The sequence below is a fragment of the Cydia splendana genome, chromosome 1, assembly GCF_910591565.1.
Source record: "Cydia splendana chromosome 1, ilCydSple1.2, whole genome shotgun sequence".
Taxonomy (NCBI): Eukaryota; Metazoa; Arthropoda; class Insecta; order Lepidoptera; family Tortricidae; genus Cydia; species Cydia splendana.
Genome location: NC_085960.1, coordinates 31,042,828 through 31,065,392, shown reverse-complemented (window position 1 = coordinate 31,065,392; position 22,565 = coordinate 31,042,828). Strand labels below are relative to the sequence as shown.

The following is a 22,565-nucleotide window of genomic DNA, read 5'->3' as shown; positions in this document are numbered from 1 at the left end:
GATTTCTTAATACATTAATAAACGCAAACTTAACTATACCCAATTTTTTTTTAACTGGGTACTACAGAAAGTTGAAGTGGACATGTACCTATGGCTAACATCTTATAACCCCCCTAAACCCTCCTCGCAGGGCGACATCGAAAAAGTTCATCACAATTTTTTCACACAAGTGTTTACGTTACCTTAACAAAGAATCGGTGCGAAATCCCCAAGGTAAATCACGTGAAAGTGTTAAACAAACTCAGCATCCGTCGCCGTACTCGAGGACGAGGCAGCCTATTCCTAAAAATTTACCACTTCATCGAGTGGATTTCATGAATCGTACGCGCTCGGGTGAGATCGGAGGCTTTCGGCGACACTCGGCCGCTTAGGCGGGCGGCCTTTCAGTCTACGGAAAGGGAGGATACTGACTCCACGCAAAAATTCGCTGATGTGGAACATCGTTCACATTTACTATTGTAATAAACATTTTACAATTGAGTGGACACGTTCAATACACCACGGAAAGTAAACGTATAACATTATTTGCAAATGTTTTGTTGATAGGGAGTGATGTTTTATAGTTTGTAGTGGAATTGGTTGGTGAACGTTTGAAACTAAATTACGGCGGGAAATATGACTCGCTCGGCTCGGAGCTTGGATCCAATTAAGGTGAGAACTTAGTAATTATAGTTAGTTTTTGCTAAATACGTGATTTGACATGAAACCATTTATTTGCCATAAAATTATTGCTTGATACTTTAAATAAATTGAGCATGGGTAATATTATACCTAAGTATTATGTTACAAAAACCACTCATAAAGTCAACAATTGAGATCTTAACATAAGCTTAACAATTGAGATCTTAAGACTGGACGGGACAGAATATAAAAATAAATTTTTGAAAGCGATATTGTGCTTGTGGTTCCGGAGGAATGCGGAAAATTGAAACGTCCGAAACGTTAGAGGTAATTTTCAAATTTAGGTTGTTGCGCCATTAATTCCATTTTAACAATGTGTGCAGACCGTACAAAAATTCATTAACACAATTGAGAGTACTTTTTAGATAAAATGTTATGTGGATGTAGGTCAGGTATATGTGGTAGTCCAAAATCGTGGGTTCAAACCAAGGATTTGATGTAGAGAGCAGAAAAAAACGTTCTAAAAAAAAAGACAAAAATATGAAAAATTTGGTCAGGATTCTTCATACACAGACAAGAGGTTAATAAATTAAGGTGCACTTGCATTTTTTTATTTAAATTAAAACGAACGCAACTTTTGAGGATTCCATTAATTATCTCCATTTCAACCGATGCCGAAAAGTTTAGTTGCGGGTCGCATCAACGCTCCATGTCGCTCCACTGGGACTCTCATAACGTAAAGGTCGTTTTCGTTCCGCGCTTATTTTTTTTAATGAAAAGAAACCTTTTCGACAAACGTTTACGAGAGAACATTTTTATAAAATATGCGGGTAGCGCTGGTTCGTACAATGGAGTACGTATGTTGGTACCGTCATCTTTCAAAGTGTTGTTTTTGTTGAGGAATAAAACACGGGTACTTTAATGCGTGTTTTTAGGGTCTCATCAACTAGTACTAGCGGTTGACCAAAATCAGCTGCAAATGGTGTTAAAGGTATGAAAATCGGCACGATTAATCTTTAGGCCATTTGAATTAATTTGACCCGTAGCACGAAAAAAAAAACAAACGGAAAGGAGTTATGACGTCATCTTTTTTTTGTATGGAAAATAAAATAAAAATGTTCAGAAACCTATCGTGTGTGGTATTAAATGAAAGGGCATTTTGAGCCGGTTCTAAAAATATATCACATTATTATATTTCCGTCACTTTCATTCAATTAAAATAAAAATAATTCCCAAAACATACCAAGTTTGGGCTCCTCTAGATACGAAACCGTTGAATTATTTTTTGTAAATACAATATATATACAGTGGTACTACTAAACGAAATTAATAACTAGCTTAAATCTAGAATAGGCCCCTTTTTTTGTAAAATATACCTCAAGTAATACCCAATATCCTCATATCTAACCCCAAGAAATTAATTTCGAAAATATATAGTTTTAGTATTTTTATTTTATGTTTTTATTATTACAAATTGTGATCTATCAATCTATCAATGAAACGGCCTCCTAGTTGATAGTGACCCTGCCTATGAAGCAGGAGGTCCGAGGTTCGAATCCTAGTAAGGGCATTTACTTTTGGTGTTCATCATCATCACCACACAAATAAATGCCCATATACACATATATACAAGCAGGGTCACTATTGACTAGGCTAGGAGGCCGTTTCATTGATAGATTGATAGATCACAATGTGTAATAATAAAAAAATAATAAAAAATACTACAACTAAATATTTTCGAAATTAATTTCTTGGGGTTAGATATGAGGATATTGTGTATTACTTGAGCTATATTTTACAAAAAATAATTCAACGGTTTCGTATCTGGAGGAGCCCAAACTTGGTATGTTTTGAAAATTATTTTTATTTTAATTGAAGGCAAGTGGCGGAAATATAATAATGATATGAATATAATATGATATATTTTTAGAACCGGCTCAAAATGCCCTTTCGTTTAATACCACACACGATAGGTTTCTGAACAAAAATTTGTTTCATTCCATACAAAAAAACGATGACGTCATAACTCCTTTCCGTTTTTTTTTTGGTGCTACGGGTCAAATTGATTCAAATGGCCTAAAGATTAATCTTGCCGATTTTCATACCTTTAACACCATTTGCAGCTGATTCCCGAATTTCAGGTTGTACCGCTATCGCTAAACTCATCATAGCGGGCGCTGTATTGTATAGTATAGGCTATCCGTCATTCGTATATGTGATGACGTACGATGGGAAGTAATGGGAAACATAGATGTAAGTAAATTGAGGTAGATATGGTACCAGGCGCACGATCGTGAGCCATTAAATATAGGTTCCGGAACCTATATTTAGTTAGTCGTATGGGTGACGCCAACCTGTCAAGTTGTCAAAATCGTTGGATCAAATTTTAGTTTTGTCAACTATGAACGTCACACGTCTACATTAATAAAAGGTCATTGATGGGAAATTAGAAAATAGATTGACGTGGGTGTTTGTTACTTATGCATGTTTGAATTATGGCAAACATGAAGGCGCTGTTTTTGTTTTTTCGACAGTTCCGTTTCACGTAGCATTACAAGAAAGGAATAAAATATGATGGCCATGTCACAGACATGAAAAATGTAATTACACTCTTGTTTTTTGAATTGTTGCCCAACACCAATTATTTAGTTAATTAATACAACCTACCATTCTAGTACATTTTCTGTTACTATGAGACACATAATGTATTTAATTGACTTGTTTCAAATTGGCCTTATAACTTGTAATACAAGTGAAAGCTAGTCCCATTCTAACAAAAGCTGTCAAAAAGGGACATCCCCTTGTATTACAAGTTACAAGCTTTTGATAAACAAGGCACTGGTGTGGTGTGAATAGTCAGATTACACCAAAGAATGTTGTTGCCGCTTTGTATGCCGCGCTATCGCCAGGCGTTGGGAGCGGTTTCATTCTTTAGTTGTCAGTTTACCATATATTTGCAAGGATCGATTTGCTCTTCTTTCCAAATACGAATTGCCAAGGCATGGCTGCGTCGTCTTTCCCTAACAAATACGACCTAACTCCATTCAAAGTAAGAGTGAGTATGCTATTATTGTACCAGCGACGTTCCCTCCTATTGAATAAACCTTAAAATAATTCTGTGACAACCACAAAATGCTGAACTATTACTTACGGTCCAAGGAGTTAAAAATAGGTTTGTACCACGGCATTTCAGAATCATAAGTAGAAAAAAGATGTGTCGTCTTTTAACCTTTAATCATGCCTTTTAACACAAGTATTTGTTACTTAAAACGTACATAAACACTGTAATTAGTGAAGCTACTTAAACTGAATAAATAATGAAATTGTATGTCTTTCTCATCACGGAACAATGGTGAAATTATTATTATTTATGTTATTAAAGGATGACTCACGCTAGATTCGTTTCGGCCATCTTATAATTTTATTATTTAGAATCATACAAAAAAATATTAGGTTAAAAAAAATCAGTATAATAGAGTATATCGAAAGGTACGAGTGACTTCTCTTCCGTACAAGGTGTTCCTTCGTTAGATCCTCACGTCGAAAACAAATTGAATCTATATTCGGAAATCCAATTGGGTTCGGTAAATCTCGTTTTATTACAGACGGTTTGGGTCATAATCAGAATAAAGAACAAACGACTACCCTTTTGTTACAGAAAGTTCACACCGAAGTTAAATTTAAAGCTTTGAAAAGCTGTGTCATACCTATATATAGTTTCATTACTTTTCCTAGGTAAAGGTTACATACTAGAATGACAGACTGTGCAGATTTTAATATTTGTAACTATATTTCAGTACCATTCATACATACAAGAACTTATTATTATAAGAAATATTTGTATTTACCAATAATTATTTCATAATTTAAACTGCTTCTTAAAATACGCCATGGGCCACCAACGCAACACATCTTGTAAATAGGTATGTCTAAATTCCGCTAAGAAAGGGTTTTTAATGTCTTCGGTGGAAAATACGTCCGGGCGATGTTTGTTCCAACAAACTTTATGTAGGTATTATTAGGTATTGTGTAATCAAAATCATTTAGTAATGTCACGCATTTCTTCTTCGTCCTCGCGTTATCCCGGCATTTTTGGAACGGCTCATAGGGTTGGCTTGGCAACTAAGCCTTGACTTGGCGTAGGTACTAGTTTTTTACGAAAGCGACTGCCATTCCTTCCTTCCAACCCAGAGGGTAAACTAGACCTTATTGGGATTAGTCCGGTTTCCTCACGATGTCTTCCTTCACCGAAAAGTGACTGGTAAATATCTATGAACGCGCGTAACAATTATAAAAATATTAATTATTCATATTTTGATACTGGTCTGAGTAAAGCACAACATCGATATAAGTACCTACAAACTCAAGGGAGGCGAACCGAGACTGATGAGAAATCAATAGGTACCAAATCAAGATCTTATTTTAGAACTACATACTCACATATATAATTCGACCTTATTTCCCTTCCTGTTTCCTACTAGTAGGCACAAGAGCGATTCTATAACTGTCACGCGTATATTGCACCGGAGCAAAGCCCAGTTATAAAATGCATGGTCACGCAGGGTCGCGATCCTATCTACAAAGGTGCGATAAAACGGTGAATGTGTTGGACCCATGTGTAAAGGTTTTATGTTGAGGCACCATTCCATATAGGGTAACTCCTATAGTTATTGGCCACTACTTAGTAATTGGCCACTCTTAACACTAAGACTTCATTTCGCTTGTTACTTTCTGATTTGTTAGGTAAGGCCAATTACTATATAGTGGCCAATAACTATAGGAGTCACCTTATATGGAATGGTGTCACAACATTATATGTAGGTATATTACATATCTTATCGCATAGCAACCAGCTCACGACATTTGTAATTCAAGTGTTTATGATTTTTAAGCACCCAGCATGGCATGTTTAGTTTGTAAGTAGCAGCCATATTCGAACTTTAAGATACGTCACATACTTAATAGACATGGAAACGAAATGGATCGGATATGTTAGTGTCAAACAAGTGTCATTCATTCATTCATTCTTTTAAAATTATGGCTTCAGCCCATTGGGGCTATTTCGCCAGTATCAAGGTCGTAGTAGCAGGGTAATACGATTGAAATTGTACGGTTAGTACAAGACAGTGTACGGTGATTTAGCTCTTGTAAAGCGATAGCGGGCTTTACAAGAAACACGTGGACAACCGGCCGTTGACTCCAAAATTATGGTTAAACGTGCTTCAAGATTAATTCTCCATTTACTGCACACTACCACATTAGTTTACTGTATAATAGGCTATCGATATTACACTTTAAACAATATTCATGAGCAAAAAACAAAGCAATTGATCACGACGCGTGGCCATCAAGATGGCGCTCGAACCGGAAGTCCCAAACAAGTGTCAAAAGTGAGGTTTCTACAAACAACAGCGTCACTTTTGACACTTGTTTGACACTGACATATCCAATCTATTATTTGACGTATATTAAAGTTCGAATATGGCTGTAGGTAGTATCCAACCGAAGTTTCGGTCTCGGTTTCGACAGGTTTCGGCATAAAAACCATGTTGCGGCCGAAGTTTCGATTTCAGCCGAAACCAGAGCAAACTTGAGTTCGGTTTTCGGTGTTAAGCATGAGTTGTCGATAAAAAAGTAAAGTAGAAAGTTATCAAATTGTCGGCTCCTACATCTAAATTAGTTAAATTACTATCAATATATTGTTTGCCTAAAAAACACGGTTATAATTATCACTCTCCACTATTATCCTTAATTGTTTGTTGTATAAAACTTTCTTATAATTTTCTTTAAAACTATTGTATCGAAAAATATTTAATCTTATAAAATGAAAAGTCACACGGCTATTTTATGCTCTGGCACCTCAAAGCATTGAAAGCTTTCTCCAAGTTCTAATAATTTATAGTTCGTCGCAATAATGCAAAAACCTACTGCATGAAATGTAGTTTTGCATTCAATTTGTTCTCGTAATCGCAGTTAGGAACTTTAAGTAGGGTACAAATCGGGAGCGGAATATTCCAGAAGTGGTATTTAGAATTGCTTAGAGTACTGTAATTTGCAAGCGTTTTAAATGGGTTTGGATGGTCGAAGCTTTACAAAAATGGCGTCAGTACAGTCAGCAGCAATAGTTGCTAAGCGGGCGAGGTGTTCAAAATTATCTATCTTGACGCGACTTTATTGTTAAAGAGACAACACCTCGCCCGCTTAGCAACTTCTGCTGCTGACTGTCCCTATAGTAGGTCTCCCCTGTCAATCCTACCACTATTGTAAATGTTAATTTTTTTGTATATTATGGCTCGGATGCGCCAAATCCCAACCAATAAACCTCGCAACAGGGCATGCCTATGCTGGCCCCATCTATAAAATCTTGTGACAGTATCGCATTATAGTATTTTTTTATGAATTACCTACTGTAATTTACTCCCAATTACTTAAAAAACTGAATTATAAGATATGTACTTTTTCATACTAGTTAATATTTTACTCTATTCAGAATACCATTTTATCTAGGTATCTGTCGGAACGAGCTGCTCTACATCAAAATGAAGTGTAAGGGACCATGGGCAGAAATGTCCCCACCCACCAATAGAAATGAAACATGTCTCATTTAATAGATCTTAGCAACCTCATGATTTTTTACTATGACGAGGATCGCCATATGTATGGGGTTTTCTTGGAAAACCGTGTTTTGTTTTTACATATTTTTTGCTCATTTCATTGAAAGTTTTTGTTTTTTTATTATACTAGTTGATTGATAAACAAGCATGCGGGGCTGCGTGATGGTAAACAGTCACCGCAGCCTATAGACGGATGTAACAACTCATGGTTATCACGTAATACGCGTTACCGACCATGTGACGTAAAGATCTTATGCCACAATACCCAGTAATTGCACTGCCATGTCTCACCCTTCAAACCGGAACACCGCCATGAAAACATAACTGCTTAGGGACAGAAAAAAACCCCATACATAGGGCGATTCTCGTCATAGTAAAAAATCATCAGTTTGCCAAGATCTATTAAATGAGACATGTTTCATTTCTGTTGGTGGGTGGGGACAGTGCCCATACAAATTTGCCCATGGTCCTTTCATTCTATCGCAACTTAAAATTATTTTTGCCTCTAGGAGGAATGTCGCGTGTCAAAATCATTCAGCCCACAAAATAAAAATAAGAACTACGAAATGCCCCTAGCCTCGAAGAAGGCTGTAGGACATCGCTTCGCTCGCTCGTTCGAAAACAGCCTAAACCTGATGTTTACTAGTAATATCAGATGTTTTTTATAAACATTTAAGTTTCATTCAAATAACTACTTATATCCTCAAATTATATTACAAAATAACTGTTAAAAATGCTCCACTCATGCCAAATATGAAGATATTGAGTAAATTTGAAAGTCTTCATAAAATCGTATATTTTTAATAAAAACGTTAAAGTGTTCACCGTAAATTGGGGAGATAAATGAGCTCTATTAATAAAGATCAACTTTGTTTTACTTCGAAATGAACAAAAGCCTGTCAGCCTTGAGCTTTGAACGGCTTCTTAAATTTAAGATCCTATGAGTATGAGTAATTAACGCTTCGTTAAAGTTATCGGTTGTTTTTTAGCATTAATTATTTTCAGACACGTGTACGGGACATTAAGTAAGTATAAGTAACTTTACGAAACAAAATGAGGTTATCGAATTTAAACTGTTGTGAGACATACTAACATTGAATAATTTTACGGTTTAGACTCACTTGTTTTTAGTCACTCGCGCGACATGTTTCGGAGAGCCTAGGTCTCCTTTCTCAAGCACTAACAGTGCGAGCAGCGTTCACGACGGCCGTGTATCGCGTACGCGATGAAATGAGGTTAATTTGATATTAGTTTTGTTGCGGCCACTTACTCGAACTGTCTCTATTAACTAGTTAGATTATCTACTGTTTGTCAATAATCCCGCGTAAAAACATAATATAGCTTAAGACTGACATTTCAAGGTTTAATGGTACCTTTTGTCTATCCAAATCAGGATGCAGAAGAAAGTGCTTTGATTAGTTGGCACCGAGATTTTGTTGGTTCTGAAAATAAATGCTTTGATTTGATTTGATTTGATTATACTTACTGTACGTAAATCTGTTTTCGTAAACAGTCATTATTCTTGACAAATCAAGGCTATTCATACATAGCGCTCGATAAAGTTCCAGCGTGGGAACATATATAGGATGGGTGACGTGATTTGCTAAAGTAGATATCAAAATCTTTTAGTTATAAATTCTTATAGTCATGTCGAGCGGAATGATCGCATTTACCTATATATCGTTTTCCCACCAGTAACTTTGCATACAGCCAATATAATCACTCACAGAAGCCGCAGATTCAATAATTAGAGTGGGAATTGGACAGCATTTATTTTATTTGTGCCATCGCTTGCTGTCCTCAGCGATTTGATTAAAACGCGATGAATATTCACGCATTGCCCGACAATAAACTCTTCTCACTTAAGCAAATTTATTACATAACGAATAACTAAAACCCGTCACTCAATTGCGGGAATTTACGCTGCTGAATATTTATTTTTCGTAGTTAACGGAGTTTGTGTTGGCAGAAAAATGGCTGGTCAAATATTATCTAATACTACTTATATCTATCTATTTTTTTGCACTATCTTGTTTTTTTTCTTTCATAAGAACCTTTTCGTGACAATAACAAACACAACACAAAAATAATCAGCGAAATTGGTCTAGCCGTTCACGCGTGATGCCGTGGCCAAGGGAAATAGGGATTCATTTTTATATATTTAGAAGATTAATAAATGTGAAAGAATGTTTTTTTTTGCATAACACTGAAAGGACTGAACGGATTCAAGTGTTTGGCCAACAGAAAACGAATATAGATAAACTATGGAAACTCTTCTAAGTATACTCGGAATTTTCCCCCAGGGTGTGAAGTGGGTAACATTTAATACTAGGATAGGAGAGGCAAAAAGGGGATTAATTTAATGAATTTCACGTGAATGAAGACGATGGTAATCGCTGACTCTATAAAGAATATCCTAATAAAGAACACATATCATAATTTAACTGAATGGGGACTTATGGGGAGGGAATTATGGGTCAGAATCGTCCAGGCGGCGTAGCACGGTCGCGTTTTTATCGCTTGTCACGTTCTAACAAGTATGTAAGTGAAGACGCAAGATTTTGCGACATTTGTCAGCGTACCCTTCCAGTTTCAAAAATACTATAATGGTGCGACGTAAACGCTAAGCGACTAAACTCCTAAAATTATGAATAAAAAAAATAGGCACAGGTCATGTTAATGTCATAGAGACGTTTGACTTTGTTAGTTTGTCATACTTTAGGCATCAATACCTACTACTGGTAGATTATGTAGGATAGGAGTGTGGGTTAGGTTTGATAATCCTATTAATGACCATTAGGTAAGTCTGATACCGCACCAACTGGACGAAGTGATCGATATATAAACCCACCTACTCGTGTTAGTCATTTGTTATTCAAACCTAAATATAGGTAAGCAAAAGCTGTGTCAAGAGGCTGATACTAAATTTAAATTCTCAATTTAGTTTAATATGATATATGGTTTAATGTATATTTGGGCGTAGTAGGTAAATTTTAAATAAATGTAATTATGTACTTAAATAATGTCTTGCCCATCACCTAATAATGGTGTTTCATGATATTTGGGAGGTGTGCGCGGAGCCAAAGGCAACACGGGTGAAAGCGATGTACTAATACTTACACATTATTATAATAATATGACTAGCAGTGCATTTCACGCTCCAATAACGGCGAGTGACATCAATATCAAAACCATGAGGGATTTCAAAGTCTGAACTGAATACCGTTTCGGAGTGGGGTCGAACCTTTAGTAAAACAAATGAGTATTAATACCTTTAATACCTACTATGAATATAATAACCAAAATACCTGCGCCATTATTTCTCTAAGGGCTATTTACTTACCTACCCATTGTTGTGATGAGCTCCGGAATTGCTACGAGTATTCCTTTAATAAAGTCTATCAAAATACAGTAAAATGTTTTGATGTTTCTTAAATACTATGTATTAAGGCGGGATTCCATCAGTGTGCGTATTCTGGCTGCAGCCTTTCGCTTCAGATTTGAAAACCAATACATTCCTTTATCATAAAAAATCATCCAATATCAAGTAACACATTCATTGCCACTAAGTGCTACGGGTTACGATCTTAGCGCGTAGCCTCGGTTTCGCCGTATGGAGTGCGTAGTCGCTACGAACAGTGTACCCGACAATCGGGTTTTGGCCCTGAATGTGTTAATAAAATTCCACTCGTTGCCTTCCGCTACGCTAGCAGAAATATTTTTTTCTTGTTAAGGAAAATGTTGAAAAGTACATCCTACACGTAAAATAAATAAATAATTCCCACGTCCCACTGCTGGGCACAGGCCTCCTCTCACTCGCGAGAGGGCTTGGGCTATAGTCCCCACGTTAGCCCAATGGGGATTGGGGACTTCACATACACCTTTGAATTTCTTCGCAGATGTATGCAGGTTTCCTACACGTAGGAAGTACTTACCAAGGATACTTATTAATCAATGAAGTCAGTCTTGTACAATCAGCATCGATATTAGCGAATGAAATGACACGCCAAAAGTATCTGCCACTCTAGAATACTTTTCCATATAGAGATATATCTCTACAGTTTGCATTCAAAAGTATCTGTCACAACCTAATGGGGTAAGGGAAACATACTTTATTTTTCTCGAGGTGAGAGAAACCGTATGAGAAAAGTCCATCTACGTAAATATTTTTAAGTTAATTTACTTTTTTTATAAATTAGCTTTATTTTTAATATTATCATTTAATTTAGTTTTTAATATTATTAAGTATCTCTAGCTGTTTATTTTCCCTACAAGTGTCCACCTTCCCCCATAGTTCCTCTTATTCCACCTGACCTTATCTCGTTTTCTTATTAGAGAATTTTTGACGCGTAGTCTGGGGGCCCACTGATTAACAGTCCGCCGGACGGTATCGGCCTGTCAGTTAGAACAAAATTTTGACAGTTCCGAACAACTGACAGGCCGATACCGTCCGGCGGACTGTTAATCAGTGGGCCCCTATGTTGATGCTGCTGGTACTTTACCAGTATCGTTCTTATCTTGATGACGAACTACCTCTTCTTCTCTATTTACTCTTTTCATAAATCGATTTGTGCACAAAATGCAAAAGTTTTTAGTTTCTCTCTAGATGTTTTAAAGCTTTTACGAGCTAGAGCATAACGGAATAATAGAACAAAAAGGTTATATTACATTTAAACGCTTTATAAATTTCCTATCCGTTGTGCCGGTTAAAAAGCCAGCGAACACACGCAGCAGGTACCGACAGTTCGTTAGCCACTAAAGGGATTACCTGCATGCCGCCGGACTGGCTCCGGTACGTACTAGATGCATGTGTTAGCTATAGCACAGAATAAATAATAGTACTACACACAGTGGAAGCGGTGGTGGCCGAGTGGATATGACGTCCGATTTTCAATCCGGAGGTCGCGAATTCAAATCCTGGCTCGTACCAATGAGTTTTTCGGAACTTATGTACGAAAATATCATTTGATATTTACCACTTGCTTTTCGGTGAAGGAAAACATCGTGAGGAAACCTGCATACATCCGCGAAGAAAATTCAAAGGTGTATGTGAAGTCCCTAATCCGCATTGGGCCAGCGTGCGGACTATAGCCCAAGCCCTCTTGCGAGTGAGAGGAGGCCTGTGCCCAGCAGTGGGATGTATATAGGCTGAATGATGATGATGATGATGACTACATACAGAAGGTTCACTCTGTAACAAAACGCGTCTATTACGACAGATGTGATCGCTAGGCGGCGCAAGCGCGAGCCGTTCCGTAGCGGTGCGGCGGCAACTACTATGGCTAGACACCAAAATTGGTGTGGGCCGCATGTACTTGTTGCGACGTGGCGAAATCGCGGAGTGAGCCACGCCTGGCTATAGTTGGCAGCGTCATTTATTTAGTACTACACTGTGCCCGCGACTTCGCTCGCGTGTAATCTGCAAATGACTTGTAGGGTTTATCTATTTTATCTACCTTCAGTGGAACGAAACGGAAGTAGGAAATGCATACCGGTAGAAACTCGTAAAGAAATTGCCGGTAAAACAGTAATTTACCTGTATTTCTCATAGTTAATATCTCTTCTTCTTCTTCGTCGTAACCTCATGACTGAGGGTCGTGACCGCCATAAGTTGCGTTTTCTTGGATTGCTCTCCAACCTGGCCGTCTTTCTGCCTTCCGCATAGAGCTCTGGAACTTGACGCGTGTGACTGCCTCAATGGCATCAAACCAGCGTGTGGGTATTCTGCCTCTGCCTCTTCTGCCCTCAATCTGGCCACCGATCATCAACTTCTCTAGACTGTCGGGTTCCCGCCGGGCCAAGTGCCCAAAGAACCCGAGGATTCTCCTGAGACAGATAGTATAGTTAATATACATACCGTTTAACTTTGTATTCCCTACTTTCGTTCCGTTCCACCAAAGGTAGACAAATAAAGTATGTATTTAGAGTCATATTACAACTTCTAAGACTCTAAAGCAGTAGACTGTAAATATGAGTATAATTAATATGCACTTTTTAAAGCAACGGTAGAACCAACAAGCAATTTCTCAAAAAAATTGAATTCAGATTTTCACTATCCGAAAAAGTTTGCTCTTGAATTCTTTTCAATATTCGTGGACGTAATATTTGAGTGACGTTTTGGCACAGAATTACCATAGATGTAAGCTGGGATATCCAGTATGCATGTAGCCTTTGCCTGGCTTGCTGTGGCGCCATTTGGTACAGCGATGTCAAGTTTTTGGGAAGTGTACACTGTAGATGTAATTTTTTTTTTACAAATTTAGAATAAAATGTAACCTAAAATTAAAACTACCTACTAAACTATTATAATACCTAAAAAAACATGGGTGACCTAGCACTACCTTTAATCACGTATAATAAATATAATAATAATAAATAAAATAAGGCGTAGGGATGTGACGACCCCATCGCCCGCTGGTTTTACCAGTGCAATCAGTCAACGCAGGGCAGCTTGTGGCGAGCTGTTGGGGATTAGCGACCTCACGTACCCGAGTGCTCCTGGAGAGTTCTGTTACCCGCAAGGAGGGTGGGTGGGACAGGATTCTCTGCCTCTGGCTTGCCTTAGCCGGCCGGCCAGAGTGGAGTCGTTAGAGCTATAAGCTCCAGGGGTGGAAGTGAAATATGCATAAGACGCGAGTTGGCACAGTGGCTGTTAACAGCCACTGGGTAGAAAGCGGCGCACACCTCTCGACACCCCTGAGCCGCTCACACCGGTGTTGCCCTTGAGCCATCCTAGATGTCGCTTTTTGTGGGGGCCCATCTTGTGAGGGCGAGTCACCGTCTGCCGGAAATAAAATTGCATACCGTTTTATTAGGCAGGCGTCCGGTTTTTTACCCCATAGCTCAGTTCTTAGTCCATCGCTTTCACCCAATAACCTAGTTCATTTTAGATTCCATCAACTCTCAATAGTCCTTACACCCTAGCGGGTGCTGCCTCTGCGTGCGTCCCATGACACGGGCAAGGGCAGCCTCCGCTCGGTGTACCCCTTACATTTCATTAAAGTGTCAAAAGGGCCTCTACGTGTTGGCTTCGGCTCCGCGCACGCCTCCCAAAGGTCCGGAACACCATTGTTCCGTGATGGGAAAGACATACAATAATAAAATAAAAAGCTTTATTTATTCCATAAAAATAATAAGTTACAATTGAGACAATAAAAAAAAATCATTAACATAAGATAAATATTAGTACATTTGAATGTCGTGCAGAAGTGAAATTTAAACAATAATATTATCATACAATAATTAAATTACTTAACTAATATTAATTACAAGAGTTAGGTAGGTAACTTATATTATATGGACCCCCTTCGGGTAAAAGCCTCCTCCAAAGAATTCCATTTGTCTCTATTTTTTGCCGCATTTATCCAATTTTGGCCCGCAATTGAGACTATTTCATTCTGCCACCTGTTATTTGGCCGACCTTTGCCCCTAGAGCCATGAGGTCCTGCCCATTTTGTTGCAGTTGATGTCCATCTGTCATCGCTGTATCTTGCAATATGGCCGGCCCATTTCCACTTCAAGCTTTGAGAAAAATGTAGAGCATCTTTAAAGTTAGTTCTCTTACGTATTTCGGTGTTTCTTATTCTATCTCTGAGCTTGATGCCTAAACAACTTCTTTCCATTTTTCTTTGTGTAATTTGGATTTGTGCTTTAATTTTGTGGTCAAATATCCAGGTTTGACAGCCATAAGTCAGGCAAGGCAGGATGGAAGTATCCATTACAACTTTCTTTGTTGTAGTAGGTAATTTTCGTGCTTTCAGTATTTCCTTGTGTGCCCAAAACTTCTTCCATGTGATAGCTATCCTACGATTCACTTCCTCTGTGTTTCTTTCAGATTTGAATGATATTAGTTTTCCGAGATAGATATAATCATTAACATATTCCAGCGGTGTGTTATTAACTAGAATAGTTGACGGCTTATGATTTGTCATTACTTTAGTTTTCTCGAGATTCATTTCAAGGCCTGCTTTTTTGCTCGTTAGTTCGAGTTCGTTTATCATTGCATTTAGTTGAGTAGGGTTTTCGGAAAACAGCACTATATCGTCTGCGAACCTTAAATTACTTAAGTATCTGCCATTTAGGTAAATTCCTTTTCTGGACCAGGGCAGGTCTTTCATGATATTTTGTAGGACCGCTATAAATAGCTTTGGCGAGATTGGGTCGCCCTGTCGTACTCCCCGTTCTATGTTGATGCAGGCTCCCGTTTTCTCTAACCTGACTCTACTTTTGCTATTTGAGTAAATGTCTTTTAAAATGTTGATATATTTCCTGTTAATATCTTGTTCTCTCAAAGCCTCCCAGATGCTGTTATGTGAAATGCAGTCGAACGCTTTCTTGTAATCTACAAATGCTATGTAGAGACATTTGCGATACTCTACATATTTTTCGATTACTTGTTCGACCGCTTGAATGTGATCAATCGTGCTAAATCCTCTTCTAAAGCCGGCTTGTTCACACGGTTGGTGCATGTCTATGACTGGAGATATTCTGTGAAGTAAACAGGAAGCAAATAGCTTGTATAGACTTGGCATGAGACTTATAGGGCGGTAGTTTCCTATATCGGTTGGGTCTCCTTTCTTATAAAGCAATACAATCTCTGACTCGGTCCAGCTCTGGGGAACCTGTTCGGAGTCCAGTACTTTATTAAATAAAATAGTAAGTGGCGTTAATAGTAGAGCTTTAGCGTGCTTGAGGTGCTCATTCGAAATCCCATCCGGCCCCGGACTTTTCTCTAGTTTTAGATTTTTTATATGTTTTAGAACTTCGTGTTCGCTAAACTTTTCTACAGGCGGTGAGGGATTAGTTGATAGTATTGTATTCGTTGGCTCTTGTACTGTATTCGGTAGGCTATAGAGCTTTGTGTAGAAATCTGTCGCTATGTGCATAATGTCTGTGCGTGATTTAGTTTTACTAGAGCCAGATTGTAGAGACGGGATCCATTTTTTTGATCTATCTAGTTCATTGAAGGCCCTTTTCGCGCTCCTCGAGTTTTCAAGATGCCTTTGTAATGTCTCCAATCTGTAAGTTTCATAACATTTTTTTATTTCCTTATTTGACTCTTTGTAGAGTCTCTTTAGTGTAGTTTTGTCATCTTTCGTCAATTTTTCTTTACTTTGCAGTGTGCTTCTTTCTTTGATGAGATTTAAAGCCTTGTCAGATAGGATTTTCTTTTTTTGTTTTCCTTTAATATTCGTTAAACTTTCCTTTATACACAATATTATGTTTTGGTAATAGTCGTCTATTGTGTAAGCTTCGTGTGTAGTTATTAAGCTTTCTATGCGTTCTTGGAGCTCTTTACAATATGTTTCTTGGTCTTCCATACTAGTAAGTTTTGCATTTGCGTTTCTGTAGTGGTGCCGACTTTTCTTATTAGTACTAAGATTTAGCGTTGCTCTTATTAGTCTATGGTCTGAGCCGAACTGAAACGATCTTAAAACTTCGTACTTAGAAAATAATTTTGGTGTTGTAGTCAATATATAATCGATTTCGTTCTTTGTATTCTTGTCCGGCGAGATCCAAGTCCATCTGTCCTTTATTTTTGATTTAAACATGGTGTTTAGTATTGTCAGGTTCCTTTCGTAAGCAAACTGTACTAGTCTCTCCCCTCGGTTACTCCTTTGACCGTAGCCGTATTTTCCAATAAATTTGCTTTCATAGTTCAAAGGTTTCCCTACTTGGGCATTAAAGTCACCCATCGTGACAACATAATCTGTATTTATCATGTCATGTGCAGTCTCTAGGTCTTTGTAGAAGCTGTCTATATCATCCTGCGAGGATTGTTCGGTCGGCGCGTAAGCTTGTATTATAGCAAACTGTTTATTTTCTAGTTCTATTTCTAAAAAGCAGACTCGTTCCGATAGGCCCGTAAAGTTGATTATATTGTCTTTGTATTGCTTTTTGATAAGAAAGCCTACGCCGTGTAATCCCTTGGTTTGTCCTATGTGGTACAATATGTGCTCATTATCTTCTATAATATTTTCTCCGAATCGTCGGACCTCGCACAGTCCTAATATGTCGCAGTTAGTATTTTGTAGAGCGGTTTTTAATTCTAATAGTTTTTCAGCCGAAGATAATGTTCTGACATTAAGTGAGCAAATATAGATATTTCTTGTTTTTTTCTTAGCAGTATTCTTTGGAGGGTTGTGGTGGAGCTCTCCCCCGGTCACCAGCCGAACGGGGAGATCTTGAGATAAGGGGGCCAACTGTGATTGCTATGTCGTGCTGTCGTGCGTGTTCGTTTCATTTGGCTCGGAGTTTTCTTTAGAGGTGTGAGCGAATCTAGGCTGCGTTATGACGAAATCCTTCATGTTAGTTGTTTTATTTTTCTTCCATGGTTGATTTTTATAATGTTGTGTTGTGTGAATTTTTTGGTTGTTATGTTCAGGTGATTCAGACAGATTTCGTTTGTTTGAATGGTTTCGGGAAACGGCTCGGTTTTTCTCGTTAAGTATTATTAATTTATCGTATCTGAGGTACGCCGTTTTTCCTTGGTCTCTCTCTTTTTTTAGCTCTGTTTGTAGCTCCTTGCGTTTAGTTAGGACCTCTGGAGGAAAGTCCTGCTTAATATAATATGGAGTATTGTCCAGTTGTTTTTTGTTTCTAACTATATTTATCATTTGGCCAACTGTACTAAATGTTATAATTATGGGTCTTATTTTTGATTCGCTTTTCCGCCCCATTCTCCTAACGCATTCTATACTGTGGGTGTCGTACTGTAAGTTCAAGTGCGTGTTTATTATTGTGATTATTTTGTTTTCTAGCTGGTGGTAAGATTTTTCTGTCTCCTCTACTCCGAAAATGATCAAGTTTTTACGTCTAATATGTTTTTCGAACCTCGATATGGCTACGCTTTGTTCCTCGATTTTTTCCTCTAGAATAGTATTTTTCTTCTCCAAAATTTGAAATTTTTCATTTATATTGCTATTAATAGTTTTCTTTATGTCCTCTTTCATTTCTATCATATCGATTTTTTGTTGTCGTAGATCCGATTGCATCGATTCCAATAGCTGTTTTAATTCCTCCATGTTTATTGAACCGCTAGCGCCCTCTATTTTCAAAGGTTAAATACAGGCTCGTATCTCGTAGTCGCTCGGTAGGTGATGTTCGCGATTGCGCTCTCTCGCTGTGGCAAGTTTAGTTAGTCGTTAGGCCTTTAGTTGTTGTAGATGATCGCTAGACGGCGTTTAAGTCAAAACATTTATCGATAATACATGTCATCCTTTGAATTGCAGTCAATAACATAACCTTAAAAGATAATATATTATTGTTCTTGTTGAGAATGCACTTGATGCACAACACAGATTCGCTTGTAACACATTTGTCCTGTGGGTTCACTGTTACACTATGTCCGGCGTGTTGTATTTTTGAGTGAATGTTCCGTAAATATCACTGGTCGTTATTTTCGTATTTTTGAAAAATCACTATTTTTATTAGTCCAATTTGGTGGTTTTCATTTTACTTCGGTTGTACATTGTCTTTAAAGTTTATTTTCACACTTTTATATCAGGTAAAAACACTTTTAATATTTTTAATTGTGAGTTGAATACGGACTCGATGTAAACAGTGGCACGGTGGCGCCCTCTTTCCTAATCACGTATACTTAAGCTTTAAAAGTGTCGCCGTCGTCTCGGAGAAAGACTACAACTGCGCTTTACAATATGGCCCATTAAAGTAGATAAATATAGATGGTCAAGCAAATCTTGTCAGTAGAAAAAGGCGCGAAATTCAAATTTTCTATGGGACGATATCCCTTCGCGCCTACATTTCTCAAATTTGCCGCCTTTTTCTACTGACAAGATCTGCTTGACCAAGTATAATAATAAGGGTTTGATTATTTAAATATTTAAAGTTTAGACATTTAAAATATATAATAATGTTCTAAGCAATGAAATGCACACCAAGGGCGGTAAAGTAAACATTAAGCGATATCATGTCTCTCGAGGCTTCTTTTACTGCCACCGGTGGGGCTATAAAACTGACTTTTACAAAATGAGTTGATAAGTTGATAACATTATTTGTAGAATTTTATTCACAGCTTTTTCACGAATATTTCAATCCTTTCCACTTTTATACCTACATAAAGTTACTATCTACATACATATACACGGTGGCCAAAAAATAAGTGCATTCCCGTTGCCAGGGAGGTTTTGGGATTATACTGAGCAACTTTTAGGGACCAACCCCGAAATCGAGAAAAAAAATTTAACCTCCCATAGAAAATGGACCAGTCGAAATGTAAGAAACAACCAATTTTTTTTTCGTCTCGAGATACCTATTCCACACGGCCAGAAGACAATCCACAGATCGATCGCCTTAACTACCAGATCAAAAACTCAAATCAGAGAATATAACTCACGGTAATCAGACAGACGCCCCCTTACTGATTTTGTATGGGACCTCCATCGCTTTTTTGAAATTGCATCCACATTTACGGCCAGTAGGAGTATCATGGACCGCTTTTTACACGTGATAAGATGTCACATTTTAGTGCCACATTGAAAGAGATGGGTACTGTCATTATCACGCTGTCACGATGTGTCACGTAGACAAACACGACCATCATATCCGTACAGGAGGCGTATTAGTATTGTAATAACAGGTTCAGTTTTTTTGAAGTGAAAACTTCTTTAGCGGCGCTGTGCACTTTTTGTGATGGGGAAAAAATGTTAAACTCGCGAGAGCGTAAGACGTAAGACGTGACGTCACGTGTGACGGATACTGTTACAATGTCATTGAGTTTTTTTTTTATTTAAATGCCATCTAGTGAGTTTCCCTAAAACTGGTACTAATGACGACACAGTGATGTGCTTAGGGGTTTCAAGTAATGCGACGAAATAACGCTAGATGGCGTTAACCTCAATTATACATAGTGCTGCAGACATTTTGCACTAGATGGCGCTGTTATTAATATTTTGAGTTAAAATGTCATTGAGTTTTCACTTCTGCCGGCACTCCCGGAGTGCAACCCGTTGTTTTTTTTATTAAATGGTTTCAGTCCAGTGGGACTATTTATTTAGCCAATGTCAGGGTGTTATAAGCTATATACCTACGACAAATATTGTACGGTTATTATAAGATAGTGTTTGATTATTATTATACAAAAAAATCTGGATAATGAACATGGGCTTTTATAGCGTAGTAACGTAAGATGCAACTCAGTATTGCTATTAGCGGTGTAGTATTATACAAGTAAAACTGCACCTACGTATGTGTGGTGACCTAACCCTCTGTGAAAACGTTTCTTAATCATAATATAGCGTTGGTTTATACTGTGTTAAGCCATAAAGTACCTATTTATAATAATATTAAAGCATTATAATATTTATAATCCACGATCCTTATTCCACAACGCCTGCCGGCCGGAGCGGCAAGGTTCTAACTGTACCCGTATTTGCGCATCACGCGATCCGGATTAACTGTTTGTCAAAAGGGATAATGACCAAGCTGTTTTTACCGTTGAAAATGTTGAGCGAAGTTTGTAACGATCATTACCGGTCATAGCCAGGGTTCTTGCTATCGCCTACCGAGTAGAGGCCTACCATCGTCATTCTCATGCTTTTCAAGCATTTGCTTCTAAAGCTAGACGGAGACCCTGACCGACTCTCGGGAGCACTCGGGTCCGTGGGGTCGTTACTCCCCAACAGCTCGCCACAAGCTGCCCTGCGGTTTATTAATTTATTATTATTAATTCTGGGCAGAAACTGGAACGAAATACTTTTGAGGTGTGACGTGGTTTTATAGTAATTGGAAATTTAAAAATAATTAACTAGGAATAGCTGTTTGTTGTAATCGCTAGTTTGTTTGATCTGACCTGTACCTAAACATAAATGAATCGGATCCTCGTCAGCTGTCGGACCGATAATTGTTGTTTGTGTGCGTATATGTGTGCCTAGGCATAATGTTTGTTGTAGCGTTGCAAGTACACCCCGCGGGGCCGCGGCCCGACATTGTGGATGTAGGATCCTACATCCGATATCGGATCGGTCAATGTGAGAACGCTCTAAAGGTGACATTCGAATGGCAACTTCAGCTGCATGTCGTGTAATGCAGCTGAAGTTGCCGTCCTACCAACAATTTCCTTGATAATGTGATTCATTTAATACATAGCAGTACCTAAGGCCGCAATAATAAAGGTTGCTGCAATCCCCATCGGAATGTCAGCATTGTCCATAAAGTTTAAAACTGTAGGTTGGCCGATTTTTTTTGGCATATTTTAATAAAATTTGGCAAATTTGAAGAGGTCCAAATTCTGAACGGAATAAATACGAACCCCAACGTGGAAAAATATGTACCTATGTAATTTTTCGTTGAGATAAAAAAATACCATTAGTCTTCGTTACTAGGAAGGTTGTGTAGGACATTTATAGTAAAATTGCGCTTATTAAACCTATTGTTTAGAATAGAGAAATCTATATTTCCATCATATCAAATTCTGATGAAAAAACTTATAGACCGGGAGATAGTGACACATTTTACTGGGTCATTTGTACCAGTATGGCGGTTCGTCAGGGGTCTAAGTACGTAATGAAGGAAAGAAAAATGATGGTCATAGCGTCGAACGTGTCGGATAAACCGCCTACTTCTTTTTTATGGAGTATCGGAAAATACGAGGATTTTTGTGGAACAAACTGAACTAACGCCCACGCGATTGGGCCGCCGGTACCAGCGCTATGACCATCATTTTTCTTTCCTTCCTTACTTACTTAGACCCCTGACGAACCGCCATACTGGTACAAATGACCCAGTAAAATGTGTCACTGTCTGCCGGTCTATTACTTCAGTTCGTGAAATACTTAGGTAGTTTCTTGTTAAAATTTTATAAAAAATGAAACCAACAAATAATATTTTCCTTAGGTACTACTTATAAATAAAATATAAATAAATAAGCGGATCAAAATTGATCCGATATGAATTTCTATCATAACCTACTTTTGCCCTAAAATAACAAAATAAGACGTGATTGTAATACGTAGTTGGAGTAAACTAGGCTACAGCAAAGACAACTGTTTTCATAGGACAAAGGTTTAACTGGGCCGGGCATGCCTGTTCCGTGTATTCTCTTTGCTTTCTCCACACCCAAATCAGTTTAAGTGATATCTCGATTTATAAATAAATAAATATTAAGGGACATCTTACACAGATCAACTTAGCCCCAAACTAAGCAAAGCTTGTACTATGGGTGCTAGGCGACGATATACTTACTTATATACATAGATAAATACATACATAGAAAACATCCATGACTCAGGAACAAATATTTGTGTTCATCACACAAATAAATGCCCTTCGCGGGATGCGAATTTACAAAGCCTATACTGATAAGGTCCAGAT

The 22,565-nt window shown here is 37.9% G+C and overlaps 1 protein-coding gene and 1 long non-coding RNA gene across 2 annotated transcripts in view; both read left to right on the top strand.

The window, feature by feature from the left end:
• Positions 1 to 215: 215 nt before the first annotated feature.
• The window catches only part of LOC134793242 (uncharacterized), a 103,813-nt gene continuing 81,463 nt past the window's right edge, over positions 216 to 22,565 (top strand). The window contains exon 1 of the mRNA XM_063764812.1: positions 216 to 651. The gene's annotated coding sequence lies outside the window, so the exon portion shown is untranslated. The remainder of the gene's footprint in view (positions 652 to 22,565) is intronic.
• LOC134803871 (uncharacterized) lies at positions 7,250 to 7,715 on the top strand. The gene is made up of 2 exons (XR_010146054.1): positions 7,250 to 7,341; positions 7,593 to 7,715. It is a non-coding gene; the product is annotated as an uncharacterized LOC134803871 (long non-coding RNA).